The sequence below is a fragment of the Salminus brasiliensis genome, chromosome 25 (genome assembly GCF_030463535.1).
Source record: "Salminus brasiliensis chromosome 25, fSalBra1.hap2, whole genome shotgun sequence".
NCBI classification, from domain to species: domain Eukaryota; kingdom Metazoa; phylum Chordata; class Actinopteri; order Characiformes; family Bryconidae; genus Salminus; species Salminus brasiliensis.
In genome coordinates, this window is record NC_132902.1 from 11,328,176 (window position 1) to 11,350,713 (window position 22,538).

Here is a 22,538-nt window from a genome sequence, read left to right on the forward strand (position 1 = left end):
TTACATGTATTGATTTTCTTTATTGTCTTACAGCCTTTCAGGACCCCAAGACCCTCTTCCTCCCTGATGGTGGATGTGGCAAAAAACAGTCTGCCCATGTGTAACTGTGTGTGACTCAATATCTATCTGTCTGCAAGTGTGTAACAGGTAGGTGTTCATTCAGTTTCTATACATGTATAGACTTTCTTTTCTTGTCTTACAGGCTTTCACGATCCCATGAGCCCCTACCTTCTGATGGTAGATCTGGCGAAAATCAGCCTGTGCATGTGCAACTGTGTGTGACTTGCTATCTTTCTGCAACACTGTAATAGGAAAGTGATCATTCAGTTTCTATACATGTATTTACTTTCTTTTTTGTGTTACAGGTTGCCCGGAACCCCATCAACCTCTTCTCCCTGAAGGTTTGTCCTGCCAACAAATATATTTTCATCTGCAACTGTGTGTGGCTCGCTGTCAATCGTTCTCCAGCTCCACCTCTGTAACAGGTAAGTGATCATTCAGTTTCTATACATGTATTGACTTTCTTTTTTTGTCTTACAGGTTCAGGATCCCTTGAGCCCCTACCTTCTGATGGTGAATGTGGCGAAAAACGGTTTGTCCATGTGCAACTGGGTGTGTGACTCCCTATCTCTCTGTCTGAAACTCTGTAACAAGTATGTGCTCATTTAGTTTCTATACATATATTGACTTTCTTTTTTTGTCTTACAGGTTGTCAGGCACCCCATCAACCTCTTCTCCCTGATGGTTTATCCTGCCAACAAATATATTTTCATCTTTATCTGTGTGTGGCTCGCTGTCAATCGTTCTCCAGCTCCAGCTCTGTAACAGGCAAGTGATCATTCAGTTTCTGTACATGTATTGACTTTCATTTTTTGTCTTACAGGCTTTCACAATCCCATGGGCCCTTACTTTCTGATGGTAGATCTGGCGAAAAACGGCCTGTCTATGTGCAACTGTGTGTGTGACTCCCCATCTATCTGTCTGCAAGTGTGTAACAGGTAGGTGATCATTCAGTTTCTATACAAATATTGACTTTCTTTTTTGTTACAGCCTTTCAGGACCCCAAGACCCTCTTCCTCCCTGATGGTGGACGTGGTGAACAATGGTCTGTCCATGTGCAACTGTGTGTGTGACTCCCTATCTATCTGTCCGCAAGTGTGTAACAGGTAGGTGATCATTCAGTTTCTATACATATATTGACTTTCTTTTTTGTGTTACAGGTTGTCCAGAACCCCATCAACCTCTTCTCCCTGATGGTGTTTCCTGCCAACAAGTGAATGATAAGTGATCATTCATTCCTACCAACAACTGAATAATAAGTGATCATTCATTTTCTATTCATGTATTGACTTTCATTTTTTGTCTTACAGGCTTTCACAATCCCATGGGCCCTTACTTTCTGATGGTAGATCTGGCGAAAAACGGCCTGTCTATGTGCAACTGTGTGTGACTTACTATCTGTCTGCAAGTCTCTAACAGGTAAGTGATCATTCAGTTTCTGTACATGTATTGCCTTTTTGTTGTCTTACAGGCTTTCAGGACCCCAAGACCTTCTACGTCCCTTATGTTGGATGTGGAGAAAAACTGTCTGTTCATGTGCAACTGTGTGTGTGACTCCCTATCTATTTGTCTGCAAGTGTGTAACAGGTAGGTGATCATTCAGTTTCTTTACATGTATTCACTTTCTTTTTTTTGTCTTACAGGTTCAGGATCCCTTGAGCCCCTACCTTCTGATGGTAGATCTGGCGAAAGACGGCCTGTCCATGTGCAACTGTGTGTGACTTACTATCTGTCTGCAACTCTGTAACAGGTAAGAGACCATTCAGTTTCTATACATGTATTGACTTTCTTTTTTTGTCTTACAGGTTCAGGATCCCTTGAGCCCCTACCTTCTGATGGTGGATAAGGCGAACGACGGTCTGTCCATGTGCAACTGTGTGTGTGACTCCCCATCTATCTGTCTGCAAGTGTGTAACAGGTAGGTGATCATTCAGTTTCTATACATATATTGACTTTCTTTTTTGTTACAGCATTTCAGGACCCCAAGACCCTCTTCCTCGCTGATGGTGGACGTGGTGAACAATGGTCTGTCCATGTGCAACTGTGTGTGTGACTCCCTATCTATCTGTCTGCAAGTGTGTAACAGGTAGGTGATCATTCAGTTTCTATACATATTTTGACTTTCTTTTTTGTGTTACAGGTTGTCCAGAACCCCATCAACCTCTTCTCCCTGATGGTGTTTCCTGCCAACAAGTGAATGATAAGTGATCATTTATTCCTACCAACAACTGAATAATAAGTGATCATTCAGGTTTTATACATGTATTGACTTTCATTTTTTGTCTTACAGGCTTTCTCAAAATACCATGAGCCTCTACCTTTTGATGGTAGATCTGGCGTACAACGGCCTGTCTATGTGCATCTGTGTGTGACTTACTATCTGTCTGCAACTCTCTAACAGATAAGTGATCATTCAGTTTCTGTACATGTATTGACTTTCTTTTTTGTGTTACAGGTTGCCAGGAACCCCATCAACCTCATCTCCCTGAAGGTTTGTCCTGCCAACAAATATATTTTCATCTGCAACTGTGTGTGGCTCGCTGTCAATCGTTCTCCAGCTCCAGCTCTGTAACAGGTAAGTGATCATTCAGTTTCTGTACATGTATTGACTTTCTTTTTTTTGTCTTACAGGTTCAGGATCCCTTGAGCCCCTACCTTTTGATGGTGGATGTGGCGAAAAACGGTTTGTTCATGTGCAACTGGGTCTGTGACTCCCTATCTCTCTGTCTGAAATTCTGTAACAGGTAGGTGCACATTTAGTTTCTATACATATATTGACTTTCTTTTTTTGTTTTACAGGTTGTCAGGAACCCCATCAACCTATTCTCCCTGATGGTGTTTCCTGCCAACAAATGCATTTTCATCTGCAACTGTGTGTGGCTCGCTGTTCATTGTTGTGCAACTCTAACAGGTAGGTGATCATTCAGTTTCTATTCATGTATTGACTTTTTTTTTTGTCTTTCAGGCTTTCACAATCCCATGAGCCCTTACCTTCTGATGTTGGATCTGGTGAAAAAAGGCCTGTCCATGTGCACCTGTGTGTGACTTGCGATCTGTCTGCAACTCTATAATAGGAAAGTGATCATTCAGTTTCTATACATGTATTGACTTTCTGTTTTGTGTTATAGGTTGTCTGGAACCATCAACCTCTTCTCTCTGAAGGTTTATCCTGCCAACAAATATATTTTCATCTGCAACTGTGTGTGGCTCGCTGTCAATCGTTCTCCAGCTCTGTAACATGTAAGTGATCATTCAGTTTCTGTACATAAGTTGACTTTTTGTTGTCTTACAGACTTTCAGGACCTCAAGACCTCATCAACCTCTTCTCCCTGATGGTTTATCCTGCCAACAAATATATTTTCATCTTTAACTGTGTGTGGCTCGCTGTCAATCATTCATTCCTACCAACAACTGAATAATAAGTGATCATTCATGTTCTATACATGTATTGACTTTCATTTTTTGTCTTACAGGCTTTCACAATCCCATGGGCCCTTACTTTCTGATGGTAGATCTGGCGAAAAACGGCCTGTCTATGTGCAACTGTGTGTGTGACTCCCCATCTATCTGTCTGCAAGTGTGTAACAGGTAGGTGATCATTCAGTTTCTATACATATATTGACTTTCTTTTTTGTTACAGCCTTTCAGGACCCCAAGACCCTCTTCCTCCCTGATGGTGGATGTGGCAAAAAACAGTCTGCCCATGTGCAACTGTGTGTGTGACTCAATATCTATCTGTCTGCAAGTCTGTAACAGGTAGGTGCTCATTCAGTTTCTATACATGTATTGATTTTCTTTGTTGTCTTACAGCCTTTCAGGACCCCAAGACCCTCTTCCTCCCTGATGGTGGATGTGGCAAAAAACAATCTGCCCATGTGCAACTGTGTGTGTGACTCAATATCTATCTGTCTGCAAGTGTGTAACAGGTAGGTGATCATTCAGTTTCTATACATATTTTGACTTTCTTTTTTGTTACAGCCTTTCAGGACCCCAAGACCCTCTTCCTCCCTGATGGTGGACGTGGTGAACAATGGTCTGTCCATGTGCAACTGTGTGTGTGACTCCCTATCTATCTGTCTGCAAGTGTGTAACAGGTAGGTGATCATTCAGTTTCTATACATATATTGACTTTCTTTTTTGTGTTACAGGTTGTCCAGAACCCCATCAACCTCTTCTCCCTGATGGTGTTTCCTGCCAACAAGTGAATAAGTGATCATTCATTCCTACCAACAACTGAATAATAAGTGATCATTCAGGTTTTATACATGTATTGACTTTCATTTTTTGTCTTACAGGCTTTCTCAAAATACCATGAGCCCTTACCTTTTGATGGTAGATCTGGCGTAAAACGGCCTGTCTATGTGCAACTGTGTGTGACTTACTCTCTGTCTGCAACTCTCTAACAGATAAGTGATCATTCAGTTTCTGTACATGTATTGACTTTCTTTTTTGTGTTACAGGTTGCCAGGAACCCCATCAACCTCTTCTCCCTGAAGGTTTGTCCTGCCAACAAATATATTTTCATCTGCAACTGTGTGTGGCTCGCTGTCAATCGTTCTCCAGCTCCAGCTCTGTAACAGGTAAGTGATCATTCAGCTTCTTTACATGTATTCACTCTATTTTTTTGTCTTACAGTTTCAGGATCCCTTGAGCCCCTACCTTCTGATGGTAGATATGGCGAAAGACGGCCTGTCCATGTGCAACTGTGTGGGACTTACTATCTGTCTGCAACTCTCTACAGGTAAGAGACCATTCAGTGTCTATACATGTATTGACTTTCTTTGTTGTCTTACAGGATTTCAGGAACTCCATCAACATCTTCTCCCTGATGGTGTATCCTGCCAAGAAACGTATATTCATCTTTAACTGTGTGTGGCTTGCTGTCAATCGTTCTGCAACTCTGTAACAGGTAAATGATAATTCAGTTTCTGTACATGTATTGACTTTCTTTGTTGTCTTACAGGTTTTCAGGACCTCAAGACCCTGTACCTCCCAGATGGTGGATATGGCGAACGAAGGTCTGTCCATGTGCAACTGTGTGTGTGTGTAACTCCCTATCTATCTGTCTGCAACTCTGTAACAGGTAGGTGCACATTCAGTTTCTTTACATGTATTGATTTTCTTTATTGTCTTACAGCCTTTCAGGACCCCAAGACCCTCTTCCTCCCTGATGGTGGATGTGGCAAAAAACAGTCTGCCCATGTGTAACTGTGTGTGACTCAATATCTATCTGTCTGCAAGTGTGTAACAGGTAGGTGTTCATTCAGTTTCTATACATGTATAGACTTTCTTTTCTTGTCTTACAGGCTTTCACGATCCCATGAGCCCCTACCTTCTGATGGTAGATCTGGCGAAAATCAGCCTGTGCATGTGCAACTGTGTGTGACTTGCTATCTTTCTGCAACACTGTAATAGGAAAGTGATCATTCAGTTTCTATACATGTATTTACTTTCTTTTTTGTGTTACAGGTTGCCCGGAACCCCATCAACCTCTTCTCCCTGAAGGTTTGTCCTGCCAACAAATATATTTTCATCTGCAACTGTGTGTGGCTCGCTGTCAATCGTTCTCCAGCTCCACCTCTGTAACAGGTAAGTGATCATTCAGTTTCTATACATGTATTGACTTTCTTTTTTTGTCTTACAGGTTCAGGATCCCTTGAGCCCCTACCTTCTGATGGTGAATGTGGCGAAAAACGGTTTGTCAATGTGCAACTGGGTGTGTGACTCCCTATCTCTCTGTCTGAAACTCTGTAACAAGTATGTGCTCATTTAGTTTCTATACATATATTGACTTTCTTTTTTTGTCTTACAGGTTGTCAGGCACCCCATCAACCTCTTCTCCCTGATGGTTTATCCTGCCAACAAATATATTTTCATCTTTATCTGTGTGTGGCTCGCTGTCAATCGTTCTCCAGCTCCAGCTCTGTAACAGGCAAGTGATCATTCAGTTTCTGTACATGTATTGACTTTCATTTTTTGTCTTACAGGCTTTCACAATCCCATGGGCCCTTACTTTCTGATGGTAGATCTGGCGAAAAACGGCCTGTCTATGTGCAACTGTGTGTGTGACTCCCCATCTATCTGTCTGCAAGTGTGTAACAGGTAGGTGATCATTCAGTTTCTATACAAATATTGACTTTCTTTTTTGTTACAGCCTTTCAGGACCCCAAGACCCTCTTCCTCCCTGATGGTGGACGTGGTGAACAATGGTCTGTCCATGTGCAACTGTGTGTGTGACTCCCTATCTATCTGTCCGCAAGTGTGTAACAGGTAGGTGATCATTCAGTTTCTATACATATATTGACTTTCTTTTTTGTGTTACAGGTTGTCCAGAACCCCATCAACCTCTTCTCCCTGATGGTGTTTCCTGCCAACAAGTGAATGATAAGTGATCATTCATTCCTACCAACAACTGAATAATAAGTGATCATTCATTTTCTATTCATGTATTGACTTTCATTTTTTGTCTTACAGGCTTTCACAATCCCATGGGCCCTTACTTTCTGATGGTAGATCTGGCGAAAAACGGCCTGTCTATGTGCAACTGTGTGTGACTTACTATCTGTCTGCAAGTCTCTAACAGGTAAGTGATCATTCAGTTTCTGTACATGTATTGCCTTTTTGTTGTCTTACAGGCTTTCAGGACCCCAAGACCTTCTACGTCCCTTATGTTGGATGTGGAGAAAAACTGTCTGTTCATGTGCAACTGTGTGTGTGACTCCCTATCTGTTTGTCTGCAAGTGTGTAACAGGTAGGTGATCATTCAGTTTCTTTACATGTATTCACTTTCTTTTTTTTGTCTTACAGGTTCAGGATCCCTTGAGCCCCTACCTTCTGATGGTAGATCTGGCGAAAGACGGCCTGTCCATGTGCAACTGTGTGTGACTTACTATCTGTCTGCAACTCTGTAACAGGTAAGAGACCATTCAGTTTCTATACATGTATTGACTTTCTTTTTTTGTCTTACAGGTTCAGGATCCCTTGAGCCCCTACCTTCTGATGGTGGATAAGGCGAACGACGGTCTGTCCATGTGCAACTGTGTGTGTGACTCCCCATCTATCTGTCTGCAAGTGTGTAACAGGTAGGTGATCATTCAGTTTCTATACATATATTGACTTTCTTTTTTGTTACAGCATTTCAGGACCCCAAGACCCTCTTCCTCGCTGATGGTGGACGTGGTGAACAATGGTCTGTCCATGTGCAACTGTGTGACTCCCTATCTATCTGTCTGCAAGTGTGTAACAGGTAGGTGATCATTCAGTTTCTATACATATTTTGACTTTCTTTTTTGTGTTACAGGTTGTCCAGAACCCCATCAACCTCTTCTCCCTGATGGTGTTTCCTGCCAACAAGTGAATGATAAGTGATCATTTATTCCTACCAACAACTGAATAATAAGTGATCATTCAGGTTTTATACATGTATTGACTTTCATTTTTTGTCTTACAGGCTTTCTCAAAATACCATGAGCCTCTACCTTTTGATGGTAGATCTGGCGTACAACGGCCTGTCTATGTGCATCTGTGTGTGACTTACTATCTGTCTGCAACTCTCTAACAGATAAGTGATCATTCAGTTTCTGTACATGTATTGACTTTCTTTTTTGTGTTACAGGTTGCCAGGAACCCCATCAACCTCATCTCCCTGAAGGTTTGTCCTGCCAACAAATATATTTTCATCTGCAACTGTGTGTGGCTCGCTGTCAATCGTTCTCCAGCTCCAGCTCTGTAACAGGTAAGTGATCATTCAGTTTCTGTACATGTATTGACTTTCTTTTTTTTGTCTTACAGGTTCAGGATCCCTTGAGCCCCTACCTTTTGATGGTGGATGTGGCGAAAAACGGTTTGTTCATGTGCAACTGGGTCTGTGACTCCCTATCTCTCTGTCTGAAATTCTGTAACAGGTAGGTGCACATTTAGTTTCTATACATATATTGACTTTCTTTTTTTGTTTTACAGGTTGTCAGGAACCCCATCAACCTATTCTCCCTGATGGTGTTTCCTGCCAACAAATGCATTTTCATCTGCAACTGTGTGTGGCTCGCTGTTCATTGTTGTGCAACTCTAACAGGTAGGTGATCATTCAGTTTCTATTCATGTATTGACTTTTTTTTTTGTCTTTCAGGCTTTCACAATCCCATGAGCCCTTACCTTCTGATGTTGGATCTGGTGAAAAAAGGCCTGTCCATGTGCACCTGTGTGTGACTTGCGATCTGTCTGCAACTCTATAATAGGAAAGTGATCATTCAGTTTCTATACATGTATTGACTTTCTGTTTTGTGTTATAGGTTGTCTGGAACCATCAACCTCTTCTCTCTGAAGGTTTATCCTGCCAACAAATATATTTTCATCTGCAACTGTGTGTGGCTCGCTGTCAATCGTTCTCCAGCTCTGTAACATGTAAGTGATCATTCAGTTTCTGTACATAAGTTGACTTTTTGTTGTCTTACAGACTTTCAGGACCTCAAGACCTCATCAACCTCTTCTCCCTGATGGTTTATCCTGCCAACAAATATATTTTCATCTTTAACTGTGTGTGGCTCGCTGTCAATCATTCATTCCTACCAACAACTGAATAATAAGTGATCATTCATGTTCTATACATGTATTGACTTTCATTTTTTGTCTTACAGGCTTTCACAATCCCATGGGCCCTTACTTTCTGATGGTAGATCTGGCGAAAAACGGCCTGTCTATGTGCAACTGTGTGTGTGACTCCCCATCTATCTGTCTGCAAGTGTGTAACAGGTAGGTGATCATTCAGTTTCTATACATATATTGACTTTCTTTTTTGTTACAGCCTTTCAGGACCCCAAGACCCTCTTCCTCCCTGATGGTGGACGTGGTGAACAATGGTCTGTCCATGTGCAAGTGTGTGTGTGACTCCCTATCTATCTGTCCGCAAGTGTGTAACAGGTAGGTGATCATTCAGTTTCTATACATATATTGACTTTCTTTTTTGTGTTACAGGTTGTCCAGAACCCCATCAACCTCTTCTCCCTGATGGTGTTTCCTGCCAACAAGTGAATGATAAGTGATCATTCATTCCTACCAACAACTGAATAATAAGTGATCATTCATGTTCTATACATGTATTGACTTTCATTTTTTGTCTTACAGGCTTTCACAATCCCATGGGCCCTTACTTTCTGATGGTAGATCTGGCGAAAAACGGCCTGTCTATGTGCAACTGTGTGTGTGACTCCCCATCTATCTGTCTGCAAGTGTGTAACAGGTAGGTGATCATTCAGTTTCTATACATATATTGACTTTCTTTTTTGTTACAGCCTTTCAGGACCCCAAGACCCTCTTCCTCCCTGATGGTGGACGTGGTGAACAATGGTCTGTCCATGTGCAACTGTGTGTGTGACTCCCTATCTATCTGTCCGCAAGTGTGTAACAGGTAGGTGATCATTCAGTTTCTATACATATATTGACTTTCTTTTTTGTGTTACAGGTTGTCCAGAACCCCATCAACCTCTTCTCCCTGATGGTGTTTCCTGCCAACAAGTGAATGATAAGTGATCATTCATTCCTACCAACAACTGAATAATAAGTGATCATTCATGTTCTATACATGTATTGACTTTCATTTTTTGTCTTACAGGCTTTCACAATCCCATGGGCCCTTACTTTCTGATGGTAGATCTGGCGAAAAACGGCCTGTCTATGTGCAACTGTGTGTGTGACTCCCCATCTATCTGTCTGCAAGTGTGTAACAGGTAGGTGATCATTCAGTTTCTATACATATATTGACTTTCTTTTTTGTTACAGCCTTTCAGGACCCCAAGACCCTCTTCCTCCCTGATGGTGGACGTGGTGAACAATGGTCTGTCCATGTGCAACTGTGTGTGTGACTCCCTATCTATCTGTCCGCAAGTGTGTAACAGGTAGGTGATCATTCAGTTTCTATACATATTTTGACTTTCTTTTTTGTGTTACAGGTTGTCCAGAACCCCATCAACCTCTTCTCCCTGATGGTGTTTCCTGCCAACAAGTGAATGATAAGTGATCATTTATTCCTACCAACAACTGAATAATAAGTGATCATTCAGGTTTTATATATGTATTGACTTTCATTTTTTGTCTTACAGGCTTTCTCAAAATACCATGAGCCTCTACCTTTTGATGGTAGATCTGGCGTACAACGGCCTGTCTATGTGCATCTGTGTGTGACTTACTATCTGTCTGCAACTCTCTAACAGATAAGTGATCATTCAGTTTCTGTACATGTATTGACTTTCTTTTTTGTGTTACAGGTTGCCAGGAACCCCATCAACCTCATCTCCCTGAAGGTTTGTCCTGCCAACAAATATATTTTCATCTGCAACTGTGTGTGGCTCGCTGTCAATCGTTCTCCAGCTCCAGCTCTGTAACAGGTAAGTGATCATTCAGTTTCTGTACATGTATTGACTTTCTTTTTTTGTCTTACAGGTTCAGGATCCCTTGAGCCCCTACCTTCTGATGGTGAATGTGGCGAAAAACGGTTTGTCCATGTGCAACTGGGTGTGTGACTCCCTATCTCTCTGTCTGAAAATCTGTAACAAGTATGTGCTCATTTAGTTTCTATACATATATTGACTTTCTTTTTTTGTCTTACAGGTTGTCAGGCACCCCATCAACCTCTTCTCCCTGATGGTTTATCCTGCCAACAAATATATTTTCATCTTTAACTGTGTGTGGCTCGCTGTCAATCGTTCTCCAGCTCCAGCTCTGTAACAGGCAAGTGATCATTCAGTTTCTGTACATGTATTGACTTTCATTTTTTGTCTTACAGGCTTTCACAATCCCATGGGCCCTTACTTTCTGATGGTAGATCTGGCGAAAAACGGCCTGTCTATGTGCAACTGTGTGTGTGACTCCCCATCTATCTGTCTGCAAGTGTGTAACAGGTAGGTGATCATTCAGTTTCTATACAAATATTGACTTTCTTTTTTGTTACAGCCTTTCAGGACCCCAAGACCCTCTTCCTCCCTGATGGTGGACGTGGTGAACAATGGTCTGTCCATGTGCAACTGTGTGTGTGACTCCCTATCTATCTGTCCGCAAGTGTGTAACAGGTAGGTGATCATTCAGTTTCTATACATATATTGACTTTCTTTTTTGTGTTACAGGTTGTCCAGAACCCCATCAACCTCTTCTCCCTGATGGTGTTTCCTGCCAACAAGTGAATGATAAGTGATCATTCATTCCTACCAACAACTGAATAATAAGTGATCATTCATTTTCTATTCATGTATTGACTTTCATTTTTTGTCTTACAGGCTTTCACAATCCCATGGGCCCTTACTTTCTGATGGTAGATCTGGCGAAAAACGGCCTGTCTATGTGCAACTGTGTGTGACTTACTATCTGTCTGCAAGTCTCTAACAGGTAAGTGATCATTCAGTTTCTGTACATGTATTGCCTTTTTGTTGTCTTACAGGCTTTCAGGACCCCAAGACCTTCTACGTCCCTTATGTTGGATGTGGAGAAAAACTGTCTGTTCATGTGCAACTGTGTGTGTGACTCCCTATCTATTTGTCTGCAAGTGTGTAACAGGTAGGTGATCATTCAGTTTCTTTACATGTATTCACTTTCTTTTTTTTGTCTTACAGGTTCAGGATCCCTTGAGCCCCTACCTTCTGATGGTAGATCTGGCGAAAGACGGCCTGTCCATGTGCAACTGTGTGTGACTTACTATCTGTCTGCAACTCTGTAACAGGTAAGAGACCATTCAGTTTCTATACATGTATTGACTTTCTTTTTTTGTCTTACAGGTTCAGGATCCCTTGAGCCCCTACCTTCTGATGGTGGATAAGGCGAACGACGGTCTGTCCATGTGCAACTGTGTGTGTGACTCCCCATCTATCTGTCTGCAAGTGTGTAACAGGTAGGTGATCATTCAGTTTCTATACATATATTGACTTTCTTTTTTGTTACAGCATTTCAGGACCCCAAGACCCTCTTCCTCGCTGATGGTGGACGTGGTGAACAATGGTCTGTCCATGTGCAACTGTGTGTGTGACTCCCTATCTATCTGTCTGCAAGTGTGTAACAGGTAGGTGATCATTCAGTTTCTATACATATTTTGACTTTCTTTTTTGTGTTACAGGTTGTCCAGAACCCCATCAACCTCTTCTCCCTGATGGTGTTTCCTGCCAACAAGTGAATGATAAGTGATCATTTATTCCTACCAACAACTGAATAATAAGTGATCATTCAGGTTTTATACATGTATTGACTTTCATTTTTTGTCTTACAGGCTTTCTCAAAATACCATGAGCCTCTACCTTTTGATGGTAGATCTGGCGTACAACGGCCTGTCTATGTGCATCTGTGTGTGACTTACTATCTGTCTGCAACTCTCTAACAGATAAGTGATCATTCAGTTTCTGTACATGTATTGACTTTCTTTTTTGTGTTACAGGTTGCCAGGAACCCCATCAACCTCATCTCCCTGAAGGTTTGTCCTGCCAACAAATATATTTTCATCTGCAACTGTGTGTGGCTCGCTGTCACTCGTTCTCCAGCTCCAGCTCTGTAACAGGTAAGTGATCATTCAGTTTCTGTACATGTATTGACTTTCTTTTTTTTGTCTTACAGGTTCAGGATCCCTTGAGCCCCTACCTTTTGATGGTGGATGTGGCGAAAAACGGTTTGTTCATGTGCAACTGGGTCTGTGACTCCCTATCTCTCTGTCTGAAATTCTGTAACAGGTAGGTGCACATTTAGTTTCTATACATATATTGACTTTCTTTTTTTGTTTTACAGGTTGTCAGGAACCCCATCAACCTATTCTCCCTGATGGTGTTTCCTGCCAACAAATGCATTTTCATCTGCAACTGTGTGTGGCTCGCTGTTCATTGTTGTGCAACTCTTACAGGTAGGTGATCATTCAGTTTCTATTCATGTATTGACTTTTTTTTTTGTCTTTCAGGCTTTCACAATCCCATGAGCCCTTACCTTCTGATGTTGGATCTGGTGAAAAAAGGCCTGTCCATGTGCACCTGTGTGTGACTTACGATCTGTCTGCAACTCTATAATAGGAAAGTGATCATTCAGTTTCTATACATGTATTGACTTTCTGTTTTGTGTTATAGGTTGTCTGGAACCATCAACCTCTTCTCTCTGAAGGTTTATCCTGCCAACAAATATATTTTCATCTGCAACTGTGTGTGGCTCGCTGTCAATCGTTCTCCAGCTCTGTAACATGTAAGTGATCATTCAGTTTCTGTACATGTATTGACTTTCTTTTTTGTGTTACAGGTTGCCAGGAACCCCATCAACCTCATCTCCCTGAAGGTTTGTCCTGCCAACAAATATATTTTCATCTGCAACTGTGTGTGGCTCGCTGTCACTCGTTCTCCAGCTCCAGCTCTGTAACAGGTAAGTGATCATTCAGTTTCTGTACATGTATTGACTTTCTTTTTTTTGTCTTACAGGTTCAGGATCCCTTGAGCCCCTACCTTTTGATGGTGGATGTGGCGAAAAACGGTTTGTTCATGTGCAACTGGGTCTGTGACTCCCTATCTCTCTGTCTGAAATTCTGTAACAGGTAGGTGCACATTTAGTTTCTATACATATATTGACTTTCTTTTTTTGTTTTACAGGTTGTCAGGAACCCCATCAACCTATTCTCCCTGATGGTGTTTCCTGCCAACAAATGCATTTTCATCTGCAACTGTGTGTGGCTCGCTGTTCATTGTTGTGCAACTCTTACAGGTAGGTGATCATTCAGTTTCTATTCATGTATTGACTTTTTTTTTTGTCTTTCAGGCTTTCACAATCCCATGAGCCCTTACCTTCTGATGTTGGATCTGGTGAAAAAAGGCCTGTCCATGTGCACCTGTGTGTGACTTGCGATCTGTCTGCAACTCTATAATAGGAAAGTGATCATTCAGTTTCTATACATGTATTGACTTTCTGTTTTGTGTTATAGGTTGTCTGGAACCATCAACCTCTTCTCTCTGAAGGTTTATCCTGCCAACAAATATATTTTCATCTGCAACTGTGTGTGGCTCGCTGTCAATCGTTCTCCAGCTCTGTAACATGTAAGTGATCATTCAGTTTCTGTACATAAGTTGACTTTTTGTTGTCTTACAGACTTTCAGGACCTCAAGACCTCATCAACCTCTTCTCCCTGATGGTTTATCCTGCCAACAAATATATTTTCATCTTTAACTGTGTGTGGCTCGCTGTCAATTGTTCTCCAGCTCCAGCTCTGTAACAGGCAAGTGATCATTCAGTTTCTGTACATGTATTGACTTTCTTTTTTTGTCTTACAGGTTCAGGATCCCTTGAGCCCCTACGTTCTGATGGTGGACGTGGTGAACAATGGTCTGTCCATGTGCAACTGTGTGTGTGACTCCCTATCTATCTGTCCGCAAGTGTGTAACAGGTAGGTGATCATTCAGTTTCTATACATATATTGACTTTCTTTTTTGTGTTACAGGTTGTCCAGAACCCCATCAACCTCTTCTCCCTGATGGTGTTTCCTGCCAACAAGTGAATGATAAGTGATCATTCATTCCTACCAACAACTGAATAATAAGTGATCATTCATGTTCTATACATGTATTGACTTTCATTTTTTGTCTTACAGGCTTTCACAATCCCATGGGCCCTTACTTTCTGATGGTAGATCTGGCGAAAAACGGCCTGTCTATATGCAACTGTGTGTGTGACTCCCCATCTATCTGTCTGCAAGTGTGTAACAGGTAGGTGATCATTCAGTTTCTATACATATATTGACTTTCTTTTTTGTTACAGCCTTTCAGGACCCCAAGACCCTCTTCCTCCCTGATGGTGGACGTGGTGAACAATGGTCTGTCCATGTGCAACTGTGTGTGTGACTCCCTATCTATCTGTCCGCAAGTGTGTAACAGGTAGGTGATCATTCAGTTTCTATACATATATTGACTTTCTTTTTTGTGTTACAGGTTGTCCAGAACCCCATCAACCTCTTCTCCCTGATGGTGTTTCCTGCCAACAAGTGAATGATAAGTGATCATTCATTCCTACCAACAACTGAATAATAAGTGATCATTCATGTTCTATACATGTATTGACTTTCATTTTTTGTCTTACAGGCTTTCACAATCCCATGGGCCCTTACTTTCTGATGGTAGATCTGGCGAAAAACGGCCTGTCTATGTGCAACTGTGTGTGACTTACTATCTGTCTGCAACTCTCTAACAGGTAAGTGATCATTCAGTTTCTGTACATGTATTGCCTTTTTGTTGTCTTACAGGCTTTCAGGACCCCAAGACCTTCTACGTCCCTTATGTTGTATGTGGTGAAAAACTGTCTGTTCATGTGCAACTGTGTGTGTGACTCCCTATCTATTTGTCTGCAAGTGTGTAACAGGTAGGTGATCATTCAGTTTCTTTACATGTATTCACTTTCTTTTTTTTGTCTTACAGGTTCAGGATCCCTTGAGCCCCTACCTTCTGATGGTAGATCTGGCGAAAGACGGCCTGTCCATGTGCAACTGTGTGTGACTTACTATCTGTCTGCAACTCTGTAACAGGTAAGAGACCATTCAGTTTCTTTACATGAATTCACTTTCTTTTTTTTGTCTTACAGGTTCAGGATCCTTTGAGCCCCTACCTTCTGATGGTGGATAAGGCGAACGACGGTCTGTCCATGTGCAACTGTGTGTGTGACTCCCCATCTATCTGTCTGCAAGTGTGTAACAGGTAGGTGATCATTCAGTTTCTATACATATATTGACTTTCTTTTTTGTTACAGCATTTCAGGACCCCAAGACCCTCTTCCTCGCTGATGGTGGACGTGGTGAACAATGGTCTGTCCATGTGCAACTGTGTGTGTGACTCCCTATCTATCTGTCCGCAAGTGTGTAACAGGTAGGTGATCATTCAGTTTCTATACATATTTTGACTTTCTTTTTTGTGTTACAGGTTGTCCAGAACCCCATCAACCTCTTCTCCCTGATGGTGTTTCCTGCCAACAAGTGAATGATAAGTGATCATTCATTCCTACCAACAACTGAATAATAAGTGATCATTCAGGTTTTATACATGTATTGACTTTCATTTTTTGTCTTACAGGCTTTCTCAAAATACCATGAGCCTCTACCTTTTGATGGTAGATCTGGCGTACAACGGCCTGTCTATGTGCATCTGTGTGTGACTTACTATCTGTCTGCAACTCTCTAACAGATAAGTGATCATTCAGTTTCTGTACATGTATTGACTTTCTTTTTTGTGTTACAGGTTGCCAGGAACCCCATCAACCTCATCTCCCTGAAGGTTTGTCCTGCCAACAAATATATTTTCATCTGCAACTGTGTGTGGCTCGCTGTCAATCGTTCTCCAGCTCCACCTCTGTAACAGGTAAGTGATCATTCAGTTTCTGTACATGTATTGACTTTCTTTTTTTTGTCTTACAGGTTCAGGATCCCTTGAGCCCCTACATTTTGATGGTGGATGTGGCGAAAAACGGTTTGTTCATGTGCAACTGGGTCTGTGACTCCCTATCTCTCTGTCTGAAATTTTGTAACAGGTAGGTGCACATTTAGTTTCTATACATATATTGACTTTCTTTTTTTGTCTTACAGGTTGTCAGGAACCCCATCAACCTATTCTCCCTGATGGTGTTTCCTGCCAACAAATGCATTTTCATCTGCAACTGTGTGTGGCTCGCTGTTCATTGTTGTGCAACTCTAACAGGTAGGTGATCATTCAGTTTCTATTCATGTATTGACTTTTTTTTTTGTCTTTCAGGCTTTCACAATCCCATGAGCCCTTACCTTCTGATGTTGGATCTGGTGAAAAAAGGCCTGTCCATGTGCACCTGTGTGTGACTTGCGATCTGTCTGCAACTCTATAATAGGAAAGTGATCATTCAGTTTCTATACATGTATTGACTTTCTGTTTTGTGTTATAGGTTGTCTGGAACCATCAACCTCTTCTCTCTGAAGGTTTATCCTGCCAACAAATATATTTTCATCTGCAACTGTGTGTGGCTCGCTGTCAATCGTTCTCCAGCTCTGTAACATGTAAGTGATCATTCAGTTTCTGTACATAAGTTGACTTTTTGTTGTCTTACAGACTTTCAGGACCTCAAGACCTCATCAACCTCTTCTCCCTGATGGTTTATCCTGCCAACAAATATATTTTCATCTTTAACTGTGTGTGGCTCGCTGTCAATCGTTCTCCAGCTCCAGCTCTGTAACAGGCAAGTGATCATTCAGTTTCTGTACATGTATTGACTTTCTTTTTTTGTCTTACAGGTTCAGGATCCCTTGAGCCCCTACGTTCTGATGGTGGACATGGTGAACAATGGTCTGTCCATGTGCAACTGTGTGTGTGACTCCCTATCTATCTGTCCGCAAGTGTGTAACAGGTAGGTGATCATTCAGTTTCTATACATATATTGACTTTCTTTTTTGTGTTACAGGTTGTCCAGAACCCCATCAACCTCTTCTCCCTTATGGTGTTTCCTGCCAACAAGTGAATGATAAGTGATCATTCATTCCTACCAACAACTGAATAATAAGTGATCATTCATGTTCTATACATGTATTGACTTTCTCTTTTTGTCTTGCAGGCTTTCACGATCCCATGAGCCCCTACCTTCTGATGGTAGATCTGGCGAAAATCGGCCTGTGCATGTACAACTGTGTGTGACTTACTATCTGTCTGCAACTCTCTAACAGGTAAGAGACCATTCAGTTTCTATACATGTATTGACTTTCTTTGTTGTCTTACAGGATTTCAGGAACTCCATCAACCTCTTCTCCCTGATGGTGTATCCTGCCAAGAAACGTATATTCATCTTTAACTGTGTGTGGCTCGATGTCAATCGTTCTGCAACTCTGTAACAGGTAAGTGATAATTCAGTTTCTGTACATGTATTGACTTTCTTTGTTGTCTTACAGGTTTTCAGGAGCCCAAGACCCTGTACCTCCCTGATGGTGGATGTGGCGAACGACGGTCTGTCCATGTGCAACTGTGTGTGTGACTCCCTATCTATCTGTCTGCAACTCTGTTACAGGTAGGTGCTCATTCAGTTTCTATACATGTATTGATTTTCTTTGTTGTCTTACAGCCTTTCAGGACCCCAAGACCCTCTTCCTCCCTGATGGTGGATGTGGCAAAAAACAGTCTGCCCATGTGTAACTGTGTGTGTGACTCAATATCTATCTGTCTGCAAGTGTGTAACAGGTAGGTGTTCATTCAGTTTCTATACATGTATTTACTTTCTCTTTTGAGTTACAGGTTGCCCGGAACCCCATCAACCTTTTCTCACTGAAGGTTTATCCTACCAACAAATATATTTTCATCTGCAACTGTGTGTGGCTCGCTGTCAATCGTTCTCCAGCTCCAGCTCTGTAACAGGCAAGTGATCATTCAGTTTCTGTACATGTATTGACTTTCTTTTTTTGTCTTACAGGTTCAGGATCCCTTGAGCCCCTACCTTCTGATGGTGGATGTGGCGAAAAACGGTTTGTCCATGTGCAACTGGGTGTGTGACTCCCTATCTATCTGTCTGAAACTCTGTAACAGGTATGTGCTCATTTAGTTTCTATACATATATTGACTTTTTTTTTTGTCTTACAGGTTGTCAGGAACCCCATCAACCTCTTCTCCCTGATGGTGTTTCCTGCCAACAAGTGAATGATAAGTGATCATTCATTCCTACCAACAACTGAATAATAAGTGATCATTCATGTTCTATACATGTATTGACTTTCATTTTTTGTCTTACAGGCTTTCACAATCCCATGGGCCCTTACTTTCTGATGGTAGATCTGGCGAAAAACGGCCTGTCTATGTGCAACTGTGTGTGTGACTCCCCATCTATCTGTCTGCAAGTGTGTAACAGGTAGGTGATCATTCAGTTTCTATACATATATTGACTTTCTTTTTTGTTACAGCCTTTCAGGACCCCAAGACCCTCTTCCTCCCTGATGGTGGACGTGGTGAACAATGGTCTGTCCATGTGCAACTGTGTGTGTGACTCCCTATCTATCTGTCCGCAAGTGTGTAACAGGTAGGTGATCATTCAGTTTCTATACATATATTGACTTTCTTTTTTGTGTTACAGGTTGTCCAGAACCCCATCAACCTCTTCTCCCTGATGGTATTTCCTGCCAACAAGTGAATGATAAGTGATCATTCATTCCTACCAACAACTGAATAATATGTGATCATTCAGGTTTTATACATGTATTGACTTTCATTTTTTGTCTTACAGGCTTTCTCAAAATACCATGAGCCTCTACCTTTTGATGGTAGATCTGGCGTACAACGGCCTGTCTATGTGCAACTGTGTGTGACTTACTATCTGTCTGCAACTCTCTAACAGGTAAGTGATCATTCAGTTTCTGTACATGTATTGCCTTTTTGTTGTCTTACAGGCTTTCAGGACCCCAAGACCTTCTACGTCCCTTATGTTGGATGTGGAGAAAAACTGTCTGTTCATGTGCAACTGTGTGTGTGACTCCCTATCTATTTGTCTGCAAGTGTGTAACAGGTAGGTGATCATTCAGTTTCTTTACATGTATTCACTTTCTTTTTTTTGTCTTACAGGTTCAGGATCCCTTGAGCCCCTACCTTCTGATTGTGGATAAGGCGAACGACGGTCTGTCCATGTGCAACTGTGTGTGTGACTCCCCATCTATCTGTCTGCAAGTGTGTAACAGGTAGGTGATCATTCAGTTTCTATACATATATTGACTTTCTTTTTTGTTACAGCATTTCAGGACCCCAAGACCCTCTTCCTCGCTGATGGTGGACGTGGTGAACAATGGTCTGTCCATGTGCAACTGTGTGTGTGACTCCCTATCTATCTGTCCGCAAGTGTGTAACAGGTAGGTGATCATTCAGTTTCTATACATGTATTGATTTTCTTTGTTGTCTTACAGCCTTTCAGGACCCCAAGACCCTCTTCCTCCCTGATGGTGGATGTGGCAAAAAACAGTCTGCCCATGTGTAACTGTGTGTGTGACTCAATATCTATCTGTCTGCAAGTGTGTAACAGGTAGGTGTTCATTCAGTTTCTATACATGTATTGACTTTCATTTTTTGTCTTACAGGCTTTCTCAAAATACCATGAGCCTCTACCTTTTGATGGTAGATCTGGCGTACAACGGCCTGTCTATGTGCATCTGTGTGTGACTTACTATCTGTCTGCAACTCTCTAACAGATAAGTGATCATTCAGTTTCTGTACATGTATTGACTTTCTTTTTTGTGTTACAGGTTGCCAGGAACCCCATCAACCTCATCTCCCTGAAGGTTTGTCCTGCCAACAAATATATTTTCATCTGCAACTGTGTGTGGCTCGCTGTCAATCGTTCTCCAGCTCTGTAACAGGTAAGTGATCATTCAGTTTCTGTACATAAGTTGACTTTTTGTTGTCTTACAGACTTTCAGGACCTCAAGACCCTCTACCTCCGTGATGGTGGATGTGGTGAAAAACTGTCCATGTGCAAGTGTGTGTGTTTGTCTCCCTATCTATTTGTCTGCAAGTGTGTAACAGGTAGGTGATCATTCAGTTTCTGTACATGTATTGACTTGCTTTTTATGTCTTACACATTCAGGATCCCTTGAGCCACTACCTTCTGATGGTGGATGTGGCGAAAATCGGCCTGTGCATGTACAACTGTGTGTGACTTACTATCTGTCTGCAACTCTGTAACAGGTAAGAGACCATTCAGTTTCTATACATGTATTGACTTTCTTTGTTGTCTTACAGGTTCAGGATCCCTATAGCCCCTACCTTCTGATGGTGGATAAGGCGAACGACGGTCTGTCCATGTGCAACTGTGTGTGTGACTCCCCATCTATCTGTCTGCAACTGTGTAACAGGTAGGTGATCATTCAGTTTCTATACATGTATAGACTTTCTTTTTTTGTCTTGCAGGCTTTCACGATCCCATGAGCCCCTACCTTCTGATGGTAGATCTGGCGAAAATCGGCCTGTGCATGTACAACTGTGTGTGACTTACTATCTGTCTGCAACTCTGTAACAGGTAAGAGACCATTCAGTTTCTATACATGTATTGACTTTCTTTGTTGTCTTACAGGATTTCAGGAACTCCATCAACCTCTTCTCCCTGATGGTGTATCCTGCCAAGAAACGTATATTCATCTTTAACTGTGTGTGGCTCGATGTCAATCGTTCTGCAACTCTGTAACAGGTAAGTGATAATTCAGTTTCTGTACATGTATTGACTTTCTTTGTTGTCTTACAGGTTTTCAGGAGCCCAAGACCCTGTACCTCCCTGATGGTGGATGTGGCGAATGACGGTCTGTCCATGTGCAACTGTGTGTGTGACTCCCTATCTATCTGTCTGCAACTCTGTTACAGGTAGGTGCTCATTCAGTTTCTATACATGTATTGATTTTCTTTGTTGTCTTACAGCCTTTCAGGACCCCAAGACCCTCTTCCTCCCTGATGGTGGATGTGGCAAAAAACAGTCTGCCCATGTGTAACTGTGTGTGTGACTCAATATCTATCTGTCTGCAAGTGTGTAACAGGTAGGTGTTCATTCAGTTTCTATACATGTGTAGACTTTCTTTTTTTGTCTTACAGGCTTTCACGATCCCATGAGCCCCTACCTTCTGATGGTAGATCTGGCGAAAATCAGCCTGTGCATGTGCAATTGTGTGTGACTTGCTATCTTTTTGCAATTCTGTAATAGGAAAGTGATCATTCAGTTTCTATACATGTATTTACTTTCTCTTTTGTGTTACAGGTTGCCCGGAACCCCATCAACCTTTTCTCACTGAAGGTTTACCTTACCAACAAATATATTTTCATCTGCAACTGTGTGTGGCTCGCTGTCAATCGTTCTCCAGCTCCAGCTCTGTAACAGGCAAGTGATCATTCAGTTTCTGTACATGTATTGACTTTCTTTTTTTGTCTTACAGGTTCAGGATCCCTTGAGCCCCTACCTTCTGATGGTGGATGTGGCGAAAAACGGTTTGTCCATGTGCAACTGGGTGTGTGACTCCCTATCTATCTGTCTGAAACTCTGTAACAGGTATGTGCTCATTTAGTTTCTATACATATATTGACTTTCTTTTTTGTCTTACAGGTTGTCAGGAACCCCATCAACCTCTTCTCCCTGATGGTGTTTCCTGCCAACAAGTGAATGATAAGTGATCATTCATTCCTACCAACAACTGAATAATAAGTGATCATTCATGTTCTATACATGTATTGACTTTCATTTTTTGTCTTACAGGCTTTCACAATCCCATGGGCCCTTACTTTCTGATGGTAGATCTGGCGAAAAACGGCCTTTCTATGTGCAACTGTGTGTGTGACTCCCCATCTATCTGTCTGCAAGTGTGTAACAGGTAGGTGATCATTCAGTTTCTATACATATATTGACTTTCTTTTTTGTTACAGCCTTTCAGGACCCCAAGACCCTCTTCCTCCCTGATGGTGGACGTGGTGAACAATGGTCTGTCCATGTGCAACTGTGTGTGTGACTCCCTATCTATCTGTCCGCAAGTGTGT